We start from the raw sequence: 10,078 nt of genomic DNA on the forward strand, positions 1-10,078 counted from the left end.
TGTATCAGCCTACTGTTCTGTAGTATGAATTCATTACACTTTGTGAAAAACCAACTAACCCTACACCCATTTAAACATCATTATTCCACTATTTTGGCCCTCTGATTCAACACCAGGCCATCATCCTGAACACCAAAACACCTTGTAAATATGCATATTATAATCTTCTCAACAGCTGCCACCACAACATCTATCCACGGTGTTTTACATTATATTACTGTGGTACAGTTGACAACCATGGCCATGAACACCAAAAAGAAATGAATCTTACTGAAGCATGTTATTCCTATCACTCTCTATTGACCTCGACCTAATCACAGGGATCCTCTCAGGATCCCTCACCCTGGACCCATCTTCCTCTACTACTCCCTTCACTGCCTCAGCATACAACACCTTCTGCACTACTGTGATCTTGGTAACCTCAACCTGTCTTTCTCTCACTGGACATCTGATCTCCAGCACCATGTGTACCCCTACAGTTTACACACACAACTTTTTACATCAATACTACACATTCCTTTCTCTCAGGTCCTCCTGCACACTTCTCACATCTAGGAATGTCCCTGATACACACTGCTGGAAGGAAGTTGTCAAGGAAGGGAGTTTGTGTTTATACAGGAAGTACCGCCCCCACTTACCGTCAACCAATCATTCCGATGTCGAGCTATACGAGCTCGCCAGCTTGTAGTCTTGAAACTCGGAAATGAGATACATTTGGCTCGTTCTTCCATCCCAATGGGGAAAATGTTTGGTTTTGGAATAAAAAACAAAAATAAGATAAGCACAGGCTTGAGGAGATCTTATACGTTTGTTCTATGAGATAATAGCAGTCAGTTAATATGAACTTTATATACACTGCTCAAAAAAATAAAGGGAACACTTAAACAACACAATGTAACTCCAAGTCAATCACACTTCTGTGAAATCAAACTGTCCACTTAGGAAGCAACACTGATTGACAATACATTTCACATGCTGTTGTGCAAATGGAATAGACAACAGGTGGAAATTATAGGCAATTACCAAGACACCCCCAATAAAGGAGTGGTTCTGCAGGTGGTGACCACAGACCACATCTTAGTTCCTATGCTTTCTGGCTGATGTTTTGGTCACTTTTGAATGCTGGCGATGATTTCACTCTAGTGGTAGCATGAGACAGAGTCTACAACTCACACAAGTGGCTCAGGTAGTGCAGCTCATTCAGGATGGCACATCAATGCGAGCTGTGGCAAGAAGGTTTGCTGTGTCTGTCAGCGTAGTGTCCAGAGCATGGAGGCGCTACCAGGAGACAGGCCAGTACATCAGGAGACGTGGAGGAGGCCGTAGGAGGGCAACAACCCAGCAGCAGGACCGCTACCTCCGCCTTTGTGCAAGGAGGAGCAGGAGGAGCACTGCCAGAGCCCTGCAAAACGACCTCCAGCAGGCCACAAATGTGCATGTGTCTGCTCAAACGGTCAGAAACAGACTCCATGAGGGTGGTATGAGGGCCCGACGTCCACAGGTCGGGGTTGTGCCTACGACAGCCCAACACCGTGCAGGACGTTTGGCATTTGCCAGAGAACCCCAAGATTGGCAAATTTGCCACTGGCACCCTGTGATCTTCACAGATGAAAGCAGGTTCACACTGAGCACATGTGACAGACGTGACAGAGTCTGGAGACGCCGTGGAGAACGTTCTGCTGCCTGCAACATCCTCCAGCATGACCGGTTTGGCGGTGGGTCAGTCATGGTGTGGGGTGGCATTTCTTTGGGGGGCCGCACAGCCCTCCATGTACTCGCCAGAGGTAGCCTGACTGCCAATAGGTACCGAGATGAGATCCTCAGACCCCTTGTGAGACCATATGCTGGTGCGGTTGGCCCTGGGTTCCTCCAAATGCAAGACAATGCTAGACCTCATGTGGCTGGAGTGTGTCAGCAGTTCCTGCAAGAGGAAGGCGTTGATGCTATGGACTGGCCTGCCCGTTCCCCAGACCTGAATCCAATTGAGCACATCTTGGACATCGTGTCTCGCTCCATCCACCAACGCCACGTTGCACCACAGACTGTCCAGGAGTTGGCGGATGCTTTAGTCCAGGTCTGTGAGGAGATCCTTCAGGAGACCATCCGCCACCTCATCAGGATCTGTCGTGGATAATTGTTTCAGAAATATAATACTCTCAGAAGAACTTTGTGAATTCAATGTAGACTTTAATACAAGTTATTAAGAGCCGTGTTGGTCCGGGGAACAGCCTCCCTTCTCAGCACTGGTCTGCTTTTATACATACATAGTGTTTGTGTACATCACATATGTAAATAAAGTTACCCCCCTTAGTTCGTCTGCCACCATTAAATTCATATTCTGAGTTCTTTGCTTATTTACACCCACTAACGCTCATATCTGCTTTTGGTTAGGTTACAACGATGACAGAACTCTTTCCATGTTCTAAAAATGTATGTATTGCATGCTTATGTTTTACGTGTTAGTCATCAGTTATCTTGCCTACATCTTTCTTCCTGGGGATTTCCCATAGGCTTACACTGGGGAGACATTTTGATTACCGTGTAACTCTCTCAGACAAGGTGACTTGATCAGTATAGTCAGCTATATTTACTCTCAAATGCTGATGCAAGGCAATGATCTTCACCTTTTCCTAATGTGTATTTTGGTCCTGTGTCATCCAACCGACAACACATTACATTATCAAAGTATGTTTGTCTATTTTATGTTTCTATCTGAAAATATTTTTCACTCATACTGTCTTCTGACGTTGACATCAGAGTCCTCTAAGGCATGTAGTGACCTCTCTGAGGAGTGGTGGTCGGGGTGGAGGTGGTAGCCCATTATGGGGTGGGGGTCCAGTCGAGGGTTCTCCCCCCCCCAGGCAAGGCATTTTTTTAAAGGTAATTTTTACGATGTTTCAGAACCACATGTCAAACAAAGTTAAAAATGAATAATTTTCTTTTTAAAGCAATGACAGGTAATTCTGATATATTTCCTAGAGGTCAAATATCAACTTTCTGTCAATCTGTACATTCTGAAGATGTGTGTGATGGACAGCTATGAATCTAATATTTCCAATGATATATGATTAAAGGGTAAACATGAGTAATAACCTGATGTACTGTATGCTGACATTGTCATAGGGGTTTTACCCTATGGGCAAACTGAAAGGGATGGAGGGATGAATAGAAATAGTGATAAACACACAGAAAGGTACCATTGCTGCTATGATAGAACACATTTTACACTCTAGGAACATATACATTGTCACCCCAAGTGAGCCTGAACAAGCCCCCTGGCTCATTGACAACAAGGTCTACAAATAAATTCTGTTAATTTTTTTATCAATGTGTATTATTATTATAACTTTACTTCAACAAGGAACACAGACAGACCTCTTTTACAGCTGGGCCCTGCATATACATGTTTATACATACAGTTTAGGTACAATGATTAATAAACTAAACAAGACAAACAAAACCATCACAGATAACACAAAAAAATACAGCAGCAGATTATTACATTAACACTGCAGGTTATTCCCCTACCAGCAAAATAACTTGCATTACCCAAGTGTGTGTGTGTGTGTGTGTGTGAGAGAGTGATTGTACAGGTGTGTACATGTCAATAATTCCTTTATTTTACTTTTAGACGGGTGTATTGTTAGATATTACTGCACTGTTGGAGCTCAGAACACCAGCATTTACAACTGTATCTTTGTCAAATAAGCACCAATCGGGGTCAAACAAAGCTTGCTAGATTACGGGAGTATCCAGAAACCCTGTGTCTGTCTGTCACAAAATGTAGGTGCTAACCTTTGTGACAGCATGCCTTTTCCTTTTGGACAAAAACTATAAGAATATTCAGAGTTATGAAAACTGGTTGTTTTGCAAATGTTGAATTTATAATATGGCTACTAATAATGGAAAAGCTATATCAAAGTTAAAGTATACAGACTTGACGATATTCTTGCAGAAAAATGTATTATGAATGCAAACGTCTCCTTCTAGATTTGCACAAATGTACCTGGGTGACTTCACACTAAATGTCATGTAGAACGCTCATACTTCAAGTTCTGTCTGAAACTGTGCACACACACTGCTGCCATCTTGTGGACACCATCAGAATTACAACCAGAGTGATGGCTCGAACTGGGACCTTTCTCTTGCATTTCAAAGATGGTGGTAGAAAAAAAAACAGGTTGTTTTTTTCTTTGCATTTTCTTCTATCAGATCTATTGTGATATATGCTCATACATTCAATTCACATTTCCAAAGTTCAAAGTGTTTCCTTTCAAATGGTACCAAGAATATGCATATCCCTGCTACAGGCAGTTAGATTTGGGTATGTCATTTAGTCGAAAATTGAAAAAAAAGGGGGCTATCCCTAAGAAGTTTTAATTAATGACTCCAACCTAAGTGTATGTAAACTTCCGACTTCAACTGTACCAGTTTTATTACATTATAAATCTAAAAGTTATTACATAGAATGCACAGTTCTTGCCTTGACCTCATGGAAATTATTATCCAATGTATAATTGATTAATTTTAATCAATTACAGGATATCACACTTGAAAATAGTCAGTGGATGCAAGGGGCCTTCATTCTCAGATATATTCACATTTTATAGGGCTTTTGGTTACCTTTTGTAAAGTGCTTGGTGATGCCAAATGTCTTTCTGACATGCTCCAATCAAGCTCTCTTGACCTAGCAAGGGCTGTGGATCTAGTAGGTGCCCTTACAGACACATTGCAGGACTACAGAAGTGAGGGTTACATTGGAGAACTATGGAAAGAGGTTGAAGAGATTGCAGAGCACTGCAAAATAAGTGTACAATCAGTGTGTAAAAGAGCCTAAAACAAGCTGAAGACCTCATGACTCATTGCTGATGAGCACTGTAGGACAGAAACATTGTGCCCAAAGTGATGGTGAGAGCTTCCAAAGAGCTATCTTTTATCAAAATTCTACTGAAGTGTTTGCTATTAAATGTACTTAAGGATCAAACCTAAAAGTACATTTGAAGGTTTTGTAAACCTATCAGATGCTTAAACATTTTAATCAACTTAAACCACAGACTCCTCAAGTCTGGCCTCCTGCTCCTGACAGTGTCCTGGTGCCACAGCATCACAGCTTTTATCGGATCATACTCCCTGATCTCTGGAGAGGACAGCTGGACCATAAGGAGACTCGTAGCACGCGCACCAGCAGGTATATCTCACTGGTCACCCCCAAAGCCAATTCCTCCTTTGGTTGTCTTTCCTTACAGTTCTCTGCTGCCCATGACTGGAACGAATTGCAAAATCTCTGAAGCTGGAGACTCACATCTCCCTCACTAGCTAAGCACCAGCTGTCAGAGCTGTTTACAGATCACTGCACCTGTACTTAGCCTATCTGTAAACAGCCCATCTATCTACCTACCTCGACCCCATACTGGTATTTATTTATTTATTTTGCTCCTTTGCACTCCAGTATCTCTACCTGCACATTCATCTTCTGCCGATCTACCATTCCAGTGTTTAATTGCTATATTGTAATTACTTCGCCACCATGGCCTATTTATTTCCGTAACTTACCTCATTTGCACTCACTGTATATAGACTTTTTGTTTTCTTTTGTTCTACTGTATTATTGACTGTATGTTTAGTTTATTCCATGTGTAACTCTGTGTTGTTGTATGTGTCGAATTACTACACTTTATCTTGGCCAGGTCGCAGATGCAAATGAGAACTTGTTCTCAACTTGCCTACCTGGTTAAATGAAGGTTGAATAAAAAATAAAAAGATCTGACAATGTATCAGACTTTAGGTTGGACCACCAATCAGTTTTCATCTGTTTCATTGTATTAAAACCTATTTCACATTCAGCTGTGGAGGCAGGGAAGGACAGGACCAGATCAACCAATGCCAGCACATCAGGGCAGGACTGCTGATCGCTGCTGTTGATGTAACAGTATACCTTTGGACCATCCCCTCGCCCATACCCGGGCGCGAACCAGGGACCCTCTGCACACATCAACAACTGACACCCACGAAGCATCGTTACCCATCGCTCCACAAAAGCCGTGGACCGCCAAACTGACTGCCCTGTAATACAAAACATAAAGTAACCTGACTGCCCTGTAATACAACACATAAAGTAACCTGACTGCCCTGTAATACAACACATAAAGTAACCTGACTGCCCTGTAATACAACACATAAAGTAACCTGACTGCCCTGTAATACAACACATAAAGTAACCTGACTGCCCTGTAATACAACACATAATGTAACCTGACTGCCCTGTAATACAACACATAAAGTAACCTGACTGCCCTGTAATACAAAAACATAATGTAACCTGACTGCCCTGTAATACAACACATAAAGTAACCTGACTGCCCTGTAATACAACACATAAAGTAACCTGACTGCCCTGTAATACAAATCATAAAGTAACCTGACTGCCCTGTAATACAAATCATAAAGTAACCTGACTGCCCTGTAATACAAATCATAAAGTAACCTGACTGCCCTGTAATACAAATCATAAAGTAACCTGACTGCCCTGTAATACAACACATAAAGTAACCTGACTGCCCTGTAATACAACCTGACTGCCCTGTAATCATAAAGTAACCTGACTGCCCTGTAATACAACACATAAAGTAACCTGACTGCCCTGTAATACAACACATAAAGTAACCTGACTGCCCTGTAATACAACACATAAAGTAACCTGACTGCCCTGTAATACAACACATAAAGTAACCTGACTGCCCTGTAATACAACACATAAAGTAACCTGACTGCCCTGTAATACAAAACATAATGTAACCTGACTGCCCTGTAATACAACACATGAAGTAACCTGACTGCCCTGTAATACAACACATAAAGTAACCTGACTGCCCTGTAATACAACACATAAAGTAACCTGACTGCCCTGTAATACAACACATAAAGTAACCTGACTGCCCTGTAATACAAACAACATAAAGTAACCTGACTGCCCTGTAATACAACACATGAAGTAACCTGACTGCCCTGTAATACAACACATAAAGTAACCTGACTGCTGCATCTCCTGACTACCACACATGAAGCTGACCAGCTTGTGGCACACAGGACCTCTATACTGGTGAAGCTGACCAGCTTGTTGGCACACAGGACCTCTACACTGGTGAAGCTGACCAGCTTGTTGGCACACAGGACCTCTACACTGGGTTCCTGGAACCTGTCAGTCATACTCTCCACTAGCCCGTCAAGCATTTTGTCCGGCGATGTGACGAGTGTCTTGCTGTCACCATCGGGGCAATTGAAATCCCCTCATATCTGTTGGCCATTGTGGCCTTCATCACAGGCCCTTCTCTGATGACAACAGGCTCATTTTACCATCCTTTCAGAATGTTCTTTTACAACACTCTCTCTCTCCCTCTTAATGACGTAGTCCTTTCTCTTAATTCTCTTCAGGTAAGTATTTCTTTTTGCAGATTAAATAAACATACCTGGTTTTGTACTTCTTAAGTACTGCCTGTGTTGAGCACAAGGAGCTGTGGGCTTCTCCTATGGTGATGGTGGACCTCTGCAGACAGGCGAACAGGTTGCTATGGTGATGTGGACCTCTGCAGACAGGCGAACAGGTTGCTATGGTGATGGTGGACCTCTCAGTCATACTCTGCAGACAGGCGAACAGGTTGCTCTGGTGATGGTGGACCTCTGCAGACAGGCGAACAGGTTGCTATGGTGATGGTGGACCTCTGCAGACAGGCGAACAGGTTGCTATGGTGATGGTGGACCTCTGCAGACAGGCGAACAGGTTGCTATGGTGATGGTGGACCTCTGCAGACAGGCGAACAGGTTGCTATGGTGATGGTGGACCTCTGCAGACAGGCGAACAGGTTGCTCTGGTGATGGTGGACCTCTGCAGACAGGCGAACAGGTTGCTCTGGTGATGGTGGACCTCTGCAGACAGGCAAACAGGTTGCTATGGTGATGGTGGACCTCTGCAGACAGGCGAACAGGTTGCTCTGGTGATGGTGGACCTCTGCAGACAGGCGAACAGGTTGCTCTGGTGATGGTGGACCTCTGCAGACAGGCGAACAGGTTGCTCTGGTGATGGTGGACCTCTGCAGACAGGCGAACAGGTTGCTCAGGTGTGAGAGTGTCATGCAGGAAGCCACAGAAGTGGATAACAACAGCCTCCCTCGCAGTACAGTAGTATTTCCTGGCCTTGGCCTGCTGGACACCTTAGACATTTTGGGCATCAGCAGATTGAACCTGAAATACATAAAGAACAAAGACATACAAATAGACAATGAATTGCTGTCCAAAAAAAACTATATTAGATATGTCATTTTATCAGTACATAAATCATTGAAACATGATGTTACCAATTGTAACCGTGTCTGTTGTTATTTACTGGACATTGCATATTGATGACTTCTGGAGTACTTAGAATAGCAATCTAGAGCCACTACCTGTTCCAGACGCTGGACAAGCAAGCCCCTGGTACCTTCGCAGGAAGTGGTCCAGTGCACGCAATAGGTGTCCTTCCCCATCGAGTCCTGCCAATTCGGGTGGGCACCAGCGGTGTGTGCCCAAGAGCCTGGAAGCTGTTCACTAGGTTTGCCCTGTTCAGTGGACTGGTGTGGTAGAAGGTGTACAGTCGTGGCCAAAAGTTGAGAATGCTTGAGAATGCTTTGCTGCTTCAGTGTCTTTAGACATTTTTGTCAGATGTTACTATGGAATACTGAAGTATAATTACAAGCATTTCACAAGTGTCACAGGCTTTTGACAATTACATAAAGCTGATGCAAAGAGTCAAAATTTGCAGTGTTGACCCTTCTTTTTCAAGACCTCTGCAATATGGTGCATAAACTCTTTGGCCTGCTTCTCATTTCTATTAGTTGAGCCCACAGCGATTCCTTTTTTCTCATCCAAACCGCAAAAATAAAGACATCATTTCAATTCATTAAAAATTAAATATACAATCATGTTATCCAATATAGCTGTCAGTTGATTGTGCTAAATTAGCCTTCTAGCCTTTGTTTACTTAAGGGTCAACACTATAAGGCTGGTAAAGTCAATTGTGTCACAATGCTTCAAAATGTAAACAGCATCTGGAGACAAACATTCAAATAGAATGTCACAGAGCCATAGGAAAGCATGGCGATCCATGTCATCATCAGTAGGCCTATAATTAGGTTATTTATACACTATTTTGAGGTGAACCAAAGCTTATCAATAACTGAGAAATAACCTACAATACTGGACCACGTCTGCTAAATAGACTTGAAAAATCTAGCTACAAAAGTACTAGTCTACAAGCTACAAGAGTAACAACTTTCACTTACTCGCACATCCACTCCAAGTCAGAAAGTGGTCTCACCTTCTTGCCAATGGCATGTACAGTCTTAAACAGCATCTTCATCTTCATGCTGGTCTGCTCTGACATTGCTACTATTGCCGTCACAGAGGGTGTCAAGAGGAGAGGCTCTGATTGAGCCTGGGACACTGGCACGCAGGCAATGTGACACTTGCTGTGTTCATGGTCACAAATGTTCTCCAGCTTCATCATTTTATTTCTGATAACAAATTAGTTGTTTCTGCTTTTATCTTCAGCATACTGGTGACACACAGAACAATTCATCACCACAGTCTCCGCATCTTACTGTAATCAGCCTCTTGAAACGCCTTTATCTCCAAACCTTCATTTCTCACAAAACTTCCTGTGTTTCGTCCTCCTTTTCGTCAGTGGGTTTTCGTTTCAAAAGGTTGGCTCACTCCAGGTAAATATCGCCACATAATAGCTACTTATTGAACAGTAGCGAGCAGCAGACCCGTGGCAAGTGAGCGATGTCGAGTAGCTGATGTACCGTGTGGTAAACAGTGCCGTGAAACTATAAGCACTAGAGACGGTCTGTGGTAGGCTGGCAAACATGAGTAATTCCCTTGAGCCATCATGCAAGATTTGATTACATTACTATTTTGGTACAAACATTTACCCGCCAGTGTGGCGGATAACCTTCTGAGATTTACTCGCCAAATGAAAAATCTACCCACATTTGGCGCTTGGCGGGTGTTAATTTCAGAACCTGCCGCCATCTATCTACGGTTT

Source organism: Oncorhynchus masou, chromosome 14 (assembly GCF_036934945.1).
Source record: "Oncorhynchus masou masou isolate Uvic2021 chromosome 14, UVic_Omas_1.1, whole genome shotgun sequence".
Classification (NCBI taxonomy): Eukaryota; Metazoa; Chordata; class Actinopteri; order Salmoniformes; family Salmonidae; genus Oncorhynchus; species Oncorhynchus masou.